This window comes from Daphnia pulex, chromosome 8, assembly GCF_021134715.1.
Source record: "Daphnia pulex isolate KAP4 chromosome 8, ASM2113471v1".
NCBI classification, from domain to species: domain Eukaryota; kingdom Metazoa; phylum Arthropoda; class Branchiopoda; order Diplostraca; family Daphniidae; genus Daphnia; species Daphnia pulex.
In genome coordinates this window covers 13,665,683-13,675,771 of record NC_060024.1, presented here as the reverse complement: position 1 = coordinate 13,675,771, position 10,089 = coordinate 13,665,683, and the positions used below count along the sequence as shown (strand labels likewise).

General features: G+C 39.3%; 3 long non-coding RNA genes across 6 annotated transcripts in view; 1 reads left to right on the top strand and 2 right to left on the bottom strand.

The window, feature by feature from the left end:
- Nucleotides 1-337: 337 nt before the first annotated feature.
- On the top strand, nucleotides 338-2,726 carry LOC124201037. Its single transcript, XR_006877472.1, has 5 exons — nucleotides 338-609; nucleotides 696-958; nucleotides 1,018-1,119; nucleotides 1,181-1,429; nucleotides 2,242-2,726. It is a non-coding gene; the product is annotated as an uncharacterized LOC124201037 (long non-coding RNA).
- Nucleotides 2,727-3,102: 376 nt separating this feature from the next.
- The window catches only part of LOC124201033, a 74,649-nt gene continuing 67,662 nt past the window's right edge, over nucleotides 3,103-10,089 (bottom strand). The window contains exons 1-7 of one of the 2 annotated variants that reach the window (XR_006877464.1): nucleotides 5,635-5,745; nucleotides 5,058-5,568; nucleotides 4,828-4,993; nucleotides 4,656-4,770; nucleotides 4,309-4,596; nucleotides 3,908-4,215; nucleotides 3,103-3,806 (exon numbers count right to left, since the gene is read on the bottom strand). This is a non-coding gene — a long non-coding RNA (uncharacterized LOC124201033). Of the gene's footprint in view, nucleotides 3,807-3,907; nucleotides 4,216-4,308; nucleotides 4,597-4,655; nucleotides 4,771-4,827; nucleotides 4,994-5,057; nucleotides 5,569-5,634; nucleotides 5,746-10,089 lie in introns of those variants that run through there. The other variant, XR_006877465.1, reaches the window with a different exon arrangement.
- On the bottom strand, nucleotides 6,689-9,768 carry LOC124201034. Of its 3 annotated transcripts, XR_006877466.1 has the most exons (13): nucleotides 9,628-9,768; nucleotides 9,474-9,552; nucleotides 9,193-9,296; nucleotides 8,914-8,983; nucleotides 8,789-8,829; nucleotides 8,644-8,702; nucleotides 8,346-8,422; nucleotides 7,994-8,176; nucleotides 7,823-7,880; nucleotides 7,539-7,606; nucleotides 7,247-7,307; nucleotides 6,988-7,051; nucleotides 6,689-6,780 (listed from the first exon to the last, which is right to left on the bottom strand). It is a non-coding gene; the product is annotated as an uncharacterized LOC124201034 (long non-coding RNA). The 3 variants fall into 3 exon arrangements; XR_006877467.1 differs by lacking the exon at nucleotides 8,789-8,829 and having other exon boundaries at nucleotides 8,094-8,176; nucleotides 9,193-9,292; XR_006877468.1 differs by lacking the exon at nucleotides 8,789-8,829 and having other exon boundaries at nucleotides 9,193-9,277.

Genomic DNA, 10,089 nt, shown 5'->3' with positions numbered 1-10,089 from the left:
GCGCTGGACTTTGTTGACTCTCAGACAACTTTCAAGGTTTTTCTACCGATGGAAAAGCTTCAAATTTACTCAAAAATTCCAGTCATTTCTTCTTACAGTTTCAACCGTATGGTTTTCGTGTTACACCATTTATTTGTTTGAACCTAGCCGCGCCTATATTTTCCCTTTTGCGCCCATGCAGCCTCGAGCAGTCGAGCCTGGATTAAAACAGGATTGAAATTTGAAATTGAATCTCGAAAGACAGACGACAGACTGACAAGAGTGCCCGTTTCTCAACAGGCATCTACCGGAGGAATTATTTACTGCTTGGTGCTTACTCACATCGAATGTCGTCTGCTGCCATGATTGGGGTTCGCGTTGCTCGAGTACACACTTTCAGTCAAAGTTTTCCTTACACTTTGCTATATTTTTTAAAGAAGTATAAACTGCAGCAGGTCTTGACTAGTTTGAAGTGTATGAAGATTCAGCACTAACGTTGAGTAAAATTTTGGTCCGAAAGAAAAAGTTTAATGCGAAAGTTAAAGAAGAATTATTGGATTTGTTGCTCGTACATTCCTTAAACAATGTGAAAGGTGCAAAATACTATGAGTTCAGAAATGAGATTAGAAGGTAAACTAGATTAGATGAAAGTGCTTCTAGTTAGTTACTAACTGCTAAATTTGCAAACTGTGATAATTGTAACTTTTTTCAAACAGGTTTGTGGACCTTCAGTCATGGCCATTTTAAGTTCCTTGAACATGCTGATAGATCTCAGACAACAGCAGCAGCTACCACAGATAGCGAATGTCAGTCACTTTCCATCCATTGGATTCTCATGCTGTCAAAAGCCTAAAACTCATGTTAGAAGCCCACCTATAGTGAAATACAAATGTGCGGAGATAAGGTATTTCCCATTACTGCTACCACACCAACCACACTACGTCAAATGCCTTACTAAATCATCACCCATATGATAAAGGTAAGCATCAATATCACCTATCACCACGCTACTGCAATACTTCATTACACTTTCTTCAGCATCAGGAAATTTATCCCACCTGAGGAGTAATGTGGTTGTTTGCTGTAATTCCATTATTACGGTTTTTCATCATGAACATTTCAGTGTGCTTCTTAGAAAGGGTAAAGATTGATATGCTTTTTTAATCTTTATATTTTCATTAATGTAACACATTTTTTACAGAGCATGTAAGATCCCCATGGACATCCTTGAGCCAATGCTGGATTTGTCCATGACAGAAGAGGGACTTCCAGTCTTCCACCAACGTTCTTCTCCATCCTTATCTTCAAGACGTACGCTCATCCAGCTTCACTACTTCAGTGCTTCTTATGCTGCTAGCCTGCTACACAACTTTTCTTGCTTTCTTTGTGAGTTGGATCACTTCAGTTGCTGTGACACACCTACAGTCACTCACCACGGGATTATGGCCAGGTACCGGACAATTGACTTATTTTCGTAGATTATCTACTAGTAATTTATTTGCGTTAAACTCTGTCCAATAATTCCAAAATCAGGCCCTTCTTCCGCGGAAAAGTGTTACTTAGACTTAGAAGCGTTTCTTTTTTCTAACGCTAGATGGCTTTTCGATAATTGTCAGCTGTTAAAACAGTCAGTTTCAGTTACTTTGCAATTCTCTTTTAACATTTATCGGCAGCTATTGTGTGGAAATTTTTTAGTGAAAACTGATGATAACTATCCCGACAACAAAGCTCACTTGTTAAATTTTCGATATTTGCATTTTTTTTTTACTTCCGGTTTGCTCATTTCACTCGGTAGTTCAGTAAATATTCATCTGAGGAGCAAAAGAACCACATATTCGTGATCCTCGTCGAATTTGTAGTAAAGTTCATGTTATCTTTTTTACGTTTTCGTACTTCCGGTTTCGAAAATTTTCCTGAACTATAGTTCAGGAAAATTCTCGATTTTGGCCAAATTTTGGATTTCGTTTAAATCACACCTAATCGACCCCATTTTTCATGGAGATCACGAATATGTGGTTTAATTTGACGACAGCTCAATGGTTGAGGCGCTGTGGTTACTTCCGGTTTACTTCCGGAAAATTTTCAAAAAACTAGCAAGTGAGCTTTGTTCTGTGTACAGTTCTTATTACTGAAAGCTAATTCTAAACAAAATTTCAAGCGCCTGTAAAGTTTTTAGCAAAAAAACCAGATCATTGTACCTACATGTATTAAGTAACTTTTATTAGCATGTAACTTAATGAGAATTGTTTTGTCTTTATTCAGATAATGCAGAAAAGACGTCGAAAAGATGGACAGCAAAACATCTCCGGTATCTCCAAAATGTCAGCGCGGATCATCATTTGTTGTTGGTAATATGTTTGTGTTTGTGTTAGTTAACCCGTTGGCTGCCACGCCTTTGTTCTCCCCTGCACGGGCCGCGCTGTTCGGTCTCGTGGTTTACAAGCCGCGGGGTCGGAGAGTCGCCAAGCCCAAAATCTGCCGCAAGGCGCCTGTTAACAGGCAATGCACCTTAGTCCCCCCCTTGTCAGCACGGACTTGTCAGCAATGGCAAGTCCCACCTTGGTCATGGATCCTTAAGACGTGGCGCGTAGAGTAGTAGAGTGCAACCTACGGGTTGTATGGCGTGGCAGCCAACGGGTTAACTTAAGTGTATGTATGTATGTATATGTGTGATTGTAAAAAGTGGAGGAATTGTGGGTGGAGGTGGGAAAATAAAGCAATTCCTTTTCATGTTTATGTTCATTGTGTCTGAGTAATTTATAACAAATGAAGTTCAGCAAATAAAACAATATATTTGTTACAACTTTGAAGTCTTACTTTATGCATAAACACACTTGGCTATTATTTATGAAGACATTTCTTTCAATAAATTTCTGCGAAGGATCCAAACAGGCATACACAATGGCTGCCATTAACTCCTTTATTACTCCATCCTAAATGTAAAGTACAGAAATGTTGATATTAAACACTCAACAGTACGTTTCTTTCGTAACTTACCCTGAAACAGAATTTCGTCCAAAGACCAGGATATGTCCGTATAAAGCGACTGAAGTAGTTGCCTCCAAAATAGGAACATCTGTCGCCGAAAGGTTTTAAGGTATTAAGGGAAGTCTTACAAGGTAGTTACCCGCAATTAATTTATTTTCTCATCAAACGTCCACAATCAAATATCGGTGACTGCCAACTATTAAAATATAACCGCCAAATTTGAAAAAAAAATCCCGTTTGGGGTGTAGTAAACTGGAGAATCAGTGTAGCATTTCTGTTCAACGTAGTGGGAAGGAGAAGCTTCTGTGTAGTACGTCGGGGCTGCGTAATGCTTGACCGTCTCAGTTGTGGCTGTGTAGATCGGGGCAGAGTAGTATTTGGGCGCTTCGGTGTAGTATTCGCCCGTTTTGGTCGAGAAAGTAACTGGAGCCTCGGGGTAGTAACTGGAGCCTCGGGGTAGTAACTGGAGCCTCGGGGTAGTAACTGGAACATCGATGTAGTAGCTGGGAACACAGTAGTACTTGGGAGCCTCGGTGTTGTCAGATAGGACAGCATACGTAGTCGTGTAGTACTCCGCTGTCTTGGTGGTGTAGCTCGAGGCAGAGTAATAATTCGGGGCATCGGTGTAGTAACTCGGCGAAGCGTAAGTTATGGTACTCCGACGCCTTAGTGGTGTAGTACTTGGGGGCCTCGGCGTAGTAACTGGTTGTTAAAGTTGATGTTGTGTAGTAGAGCGGCGGTGTTTGGTATCCGCCTAACCGCTATACCCAGAAGACATCGGTACACCAGGGGTCGACCCAGTCATACAACGCCCAACAGCAGCACGGCGCTATAATTAGCTAAACAATGAATAAGTTTATACATTAATATTCAATGGCAAATTAACAAATAGAAAAAGTATGATTGATACAAAATTCAATGTAAAAAATAGAATATTTACCCATAATTATGAACTGGTTAAACGATGAACAATCCAGTTGTTGCCAAAAAGAACTCACTCTCTTTGGTACTCCGGCTCTTTGGTAGTGTAGCTCGGGGCAGAGTTATACTTCAGGGCTTCGGTGTAGTAGCTCGGGGCATTATAAGATGTGGTGGTACCCTGGAGCCTTGGTGATGTAGTACCGGTTGTTTCGTATGTTGTTATTAAGTAAGGCGGCGGCGTTGCGGTTTGGAATCCTCCATACCCAGGAGACATCGTTACACCAGTGGTCGACCCAGCCATCAACAACACCATGATTAACTAAACATCTTAAAATTTAAACATTAATATTTATTAATAACAGGAATATTTACAAATAGTATTCATTAAAACAAAGCTCCATGTAAAAACAGAATATTTACCCATGATTGCACGATGAAGAATCCTGTTGGTGACAAATAGTACGCTGCAGTTGTTGACGTGTCGGAGCTCCTCACTCGACTGATTTTCCACCGCCTTTTTCTCTCCTTTTATACGATTTTTTTCCATCCCTTCACCTTTTAAGCCTTGCGGCAATTGTATCTGCTTGATAATGATGCGACACGTCCCGTTCTCACCCAACCTCTATACCACATGACACATTTAACGTAATGATCTCCGTGACCTTCGGAAGTGAAGGAAAATTTTCTTTCCTTCTGCAGGGGATGGGTCTACAACAACCAATATCAAAATGAATACCAAATGGCTATGTAACACGTGTCGTTCTCACCCAACCTCTACCCCACTGCATGGCACGTTTTAAGTAATGATCTCCTTGACCTTCGATTGTGAAAGACATGCAAACTGGCCTTTCCTTCTGCAGGTTGACGTTGCTGGGGATGGGTCTACAAAAACCAATATCAAAATGAATACCAAATGGTTATGGTTTGTGGCTATTATACCTGTTTCATAATGATTGCAACACGTGTCGTTCTCACCCAACCTCTACACCACTGCACGATTCTCACCCAATCTCGACACCACCACATGACAGTTTTACGGAATGATCCCCGTGACCTTCAAGCGTGAAGGACATGCAAACTGGCCGGCCCGTCTGCAGGTTGAACTCTACAATGGTAATTGAAAAATAATTAATAAACACTGCATCAGTTGGAACATGTTGAAAACATACCTAAATTTAACTTAAGACATTCTAAAGTAACGTAGGCCTACGAGTGTACGACTCTAGCTTTCTCTCCGTCATCAACAACATGATGAGATTTGTCCTGCAGTACGAATATCTTCTATTAGGGGTCACTTTACGCGTTTCCACTCCTCGGTTGCTGTACAACAAATTAAATTTTACACTTATACCCACTAATAAATAAATGGGTTTAGTCTTGACGATGTTGGTAATAAACTCCACGAGTCATTGGTAACGTCTCTAGCTGTAATCCGGGTCTCAATTATCTGGCCTCAACCAAAGTCCATGTTTTGATCCTTGATGATTTATCTGATGATAGTCAGGGACTTGCTTTAAATCGGCACAAGGAACGGCCAGGAGATCTTGGGGGGTCTACAAAGTCTGCAACTGCCGTAGAAGCTTGCATAGTTCTATTTGACAGTGAGAACCTAGTGACCTCGTGTTGGGTAGTTACAGACTTCCGGCCATCAACAGCTCCAAAAGGCTTCACTTCACTCAACTGAAAATTCAAATACACACACCATTAATTCAGGGGGTAGAAATTATTAAAGAGCAATGAACTTACACTTATATGATATACGTATCACTGAGTTACAATCACAGCAGAAAACATGGAAGATGGGGAATACCAGAATACATGATGAAATTGGTGATTGATAGCCATCACCACATGTGTTTTCTGAATGACCACAGGATTTCTAAAAAAAAAAATTCAGAAATTTACTTGTTCTGACGAGGATGGCAAAGAGAAAATCACCTTACTTACTCAAACATGATTTCTTTTCAGGGTGTTTTAAGGCAGAACTATTGAATGAGTTTTCAATGAAAGGAGTTATCAGGTATCACTCTGTCAAATTGTAAAAAATGTTCTTCAGAATGTATTAGTTGTTTAATTTAAAAATGAATCATGAGTCATGAGTCATGACATACATCAATCTTGTATTCTTGTAACTTGTAGATCTTTCTTCACAATTTGTTAAGGGAGAGTGCTATAAAAATTGTCTTCTCATCAGGCAAACATATCCAATGATGCTTCTTGTGTTGATTTTAAAGCCAGCTGAGATCATATTAAAGTATTATTAAAGAAGGTAAAGTTAGCACCAGAAATATGCTCACAATAGAAAAAAGCAGAAATGTTTGCACATGGCTAGTCGTGCTACCTTTTCGAAATTAAAAAGTTAACTCACCCAATAAAACAACTTCAACAAGAGACAATCAACTAAGCAGCTTATATGAGGATGAAGCTGCCAGAATGGCAAGCTGTTAGCCTGCTAAATGTCTTCATACTCTTCAACATTCACTATAACAGAAAATAGCCAAACTACAACACCGCAAAATTCATAGCAGACGCACCACTCTTAATTCATATCACTTTAATCATCTCATCTGAATGGTGTGCTTTTGTTATCACATGTTCTGCTACCGTTTCATTTCAAGTAACTTAACTGAATATGACGACATTTATTGCTTGGCAATGAGGGACTCAGTTATTTTCTTACCACGAAACACACGCGTTTCCGTTTAAAAACACCATTGCGAGATGCCGATATTGGCTTAAATGTTATGGCAGACTTTTCCCACTAATGAACCCGTGATAAAATAAAAACTAGACAATCGAATTTCATTTCTGCAAAACAGGTTTATTCAAACGAGTCCATACACATTACGAATACTACATCACGATTGGAACCTACGGCCATTTTCCAAATACCTATGTGAATGAAAAACATTTAGCCAAATGAATTGTATAATTCAAGCAAGCAAATGTAGGAATTTCTCAAAACTGTTATGGCAATAATTCCACTCAGCTCTGCAGAAACTCCATATTCTGTAGCACTTAATTCTTCCAACTATTCCATATTTCAGAATAAGCCAGACTATCAACGTGCAATTTCTTCAATTACTGACGCAAACGTACCTAGCGAACCAGGCCACACGCATCGATCCTGCTGTTGACCGACAGCTTCAGTTCCTTGTTAACCCTATACGAATAGTAAAAACAAAATAAGTAAACAATAAAAAGTTTTCGAAATGTATCCGAATCTAAACCGCCCAACGCTACGATCACAGAGGACGCGTTAGATACGGAGGATAATTTGCGAGATGAATAGAACTCGACATCCACAAGAATGCAAAGTGTGCTAATCTCAAAGGGATGAAGCGAAAAAGAAACGTACCTAGCGACGCAAGTGAAAAAACCGACACGACGGAGCCAGAAGCCTTGAAGCGACGAACGCACTAACGACAGAAAATAAAGGTTAAAATCCAATCTCTTCACGCCAGCTAATAGTCACAAAGATTCGTAAAGAACATGTTGGAATAAAATCTGACCGATATGAACACGATGATCATTCAGTGGATGAATATTCCACTTTTATTTACGAGAACTTTCAAACACCAATCAACGAACGATTGCAATGGTGGGGTAAGATTCTCGAAAACAACAACGAAGTAAAAATAGTCGCCTACCTTGAAGCAAGCAGTCGATATGGAAACAAGACACCATGTGCATCAGCTCAAGCCCGAAAATAAATCACCTGCAATCGTTAAAAATTCAAAAGTTAAAAAACAAATCCCCAATTAAGATTTTATTAAGTTGTCGGTAGTATTCTAGAAGGTGCACTTCATTGAGTAAAGTCACCAGCTGGTACGTACAGCATTGATCTAGCACCGGTGCAAATGTGAAACCCCAAAATGGAGAGAGATCACTAATCGACGATGCATATAGTAAATGAATTAAAACAATACCTCACCTTCAAGAGCAGACGATCCAGGCTTCCTCAGGCACTGAGGTATGATTCCCAAGACTACCTGACAACACATAGAGAATGAAACCGAAATCAGTCAACATACAATCAAACACATAGAGAATATCGATAAGGTGTCAGTCAGATTGCACACTATCACCAAAGAGCAAGACCTACCATAATGGACGCAGGCATGTCCAGCAGAAACAAGCCTCAGTCGCAAATTACAACATCATTGGAAAGAATAATTCGAACAAACTTCCTCACGTGAACATACCTCGATCCGTTTCTTCCTTGACACCAAAAAGGCAGCCAGTGTCAGTTATATTAAGAAACTTGCAGTAAGTCACCCAACCATACCTGTAGTAAAAAAATGCAGGTTAGAAACCGGTAGTGCAATGACAAAATATCACACTAAAATATGTTTCAGAAATAAAAATCATCAATGTGATCAGACGGCAATTCCTATCAAGACATTTTAAGGTTCATCATTCAGCAAGCTAGGCCCTATTACATAAAAATTCCTTACCATTTCAAACAATGAAATCCATCAATCGCTCCACAAAGAATTCCATAAATATGTTGAAAGTATCATTAGGTGAAACCCTGGAAAAAAAGAACAGGAAAATCTAAACCAATTCATGGCAAACAAAAATAATAGAAAGAGAACTGTTTGAATAAAATCTGACCGATATGATCACGAAGATCATTCAGTGGATGAATATTCCACTTTTATCTACGAGAACTTTCAAACACCAATCAACGACAGATTGCAATGGTGGGGTAAGATTCTCGAAAACAAAAACGAACCAATGAAACTCACCCACCTTGAAACTAGCAGTCGGTAGGGAAACGAAGGTGCTATTTATATTTGAGAATAAATCACCTGCAAATGTTCAAAATCAGCAGTTACAAAACAAGTCCACAAGTGAGATCTTAAAAGGGGTGTCAGTAGTATTCTAGAAGGTGCACCTCATTGAATAAAGTCACCAGCTGGTACGTACAGCATTGATCTAGCGCCGTTGCAAATGTAAAACCCCAAAATGGAGATCACTAATCGACGATGCATATGTGATTCGAGTAAAAACAAACCTTACCTCAACTGCAGACTTGCATCCAGGCATCCTCAGAGACCAGAAGCTTATTGTCACAACCATACAACTACACCTAAAGATAATGAACAACATTAGTAAAAATTTGCTAACCAATATCCTAAGACAAACCCAATCATTTGGGTATCAGATAGCACAGTATCAACAAAGAGCAAGATCTACCATAATGGACGCAGGCATGTCCAGCAGAACCAAGCCTCAGTCGCAAATTACAACATCATGTGAAGGAACATCTCAAGCAGTAAGCCTCCCAAATCAATATACCTTTAGCTTGGTTCTATCGGAAGACCCAAAGAATTCCCAAAGAAGGCAGCCAGCTGACCTCTCAAAGACTTGCATCCAGATAAACCTGTAGCTAGATTATCTAACTTGTAGTTAAAAAACAACAAGTTAGAAACAGAGTCAACAGAGAAGAAACGTGGATATAAAACTCAAATCAGAAGTAAAAATCATCAATAGATAATCAGACGGCAATTCCTATCAAGACATTTTAAGGTTCATCCCGTTTAAATTCTTATGAGCACTCAAGGAATTCAAAATCTTACCTCACATTCACAGATGAAGTTGCTTCAGATTTTCTGCTGCACAAAGATGAAAGATCATACCATCTTGAAAATAATTTGCCTTAAAAAAGTATACATTTATTTATGTGATAATGAAACAGTACTGGACACTGTAAATTAATTGAAACCAAATTACCTGCAAATTACATATTCGAAATCTCACACCATTTTCCAATTGCTTTTTCGGTACATGCAGCTCAAACTCATGTTAAAAATTTTGACCATGCTTGAATAGCAAGTGACGAGACTATTTATACACTTTCTCAAGGGTAACTTGACGGTTAACCTAATATCTGGAACTGGACTGCGGAAAACGTTGCCATATTCATTAAGAAAGACCGAGCAATTTGAGCGATCACTTCACTTTTTGGCAACTGGCAACTGTGCTTCCTGATCTTTTGTGTGTAAATCGGCGCGGTAACTGCACTCCAAATTTCAAATGTGAAATTTATTTATTTCGCCACATTTATTATTATTACTATCAGTAAGTGACTAGTCTAGTCAACCACCTCGACCACTAGTCAACCACTAGTCTAGACATCACCTAGCACCAGAAGGTGCTTATTCATCATCACCAATATACGCTACAAAGCTACAA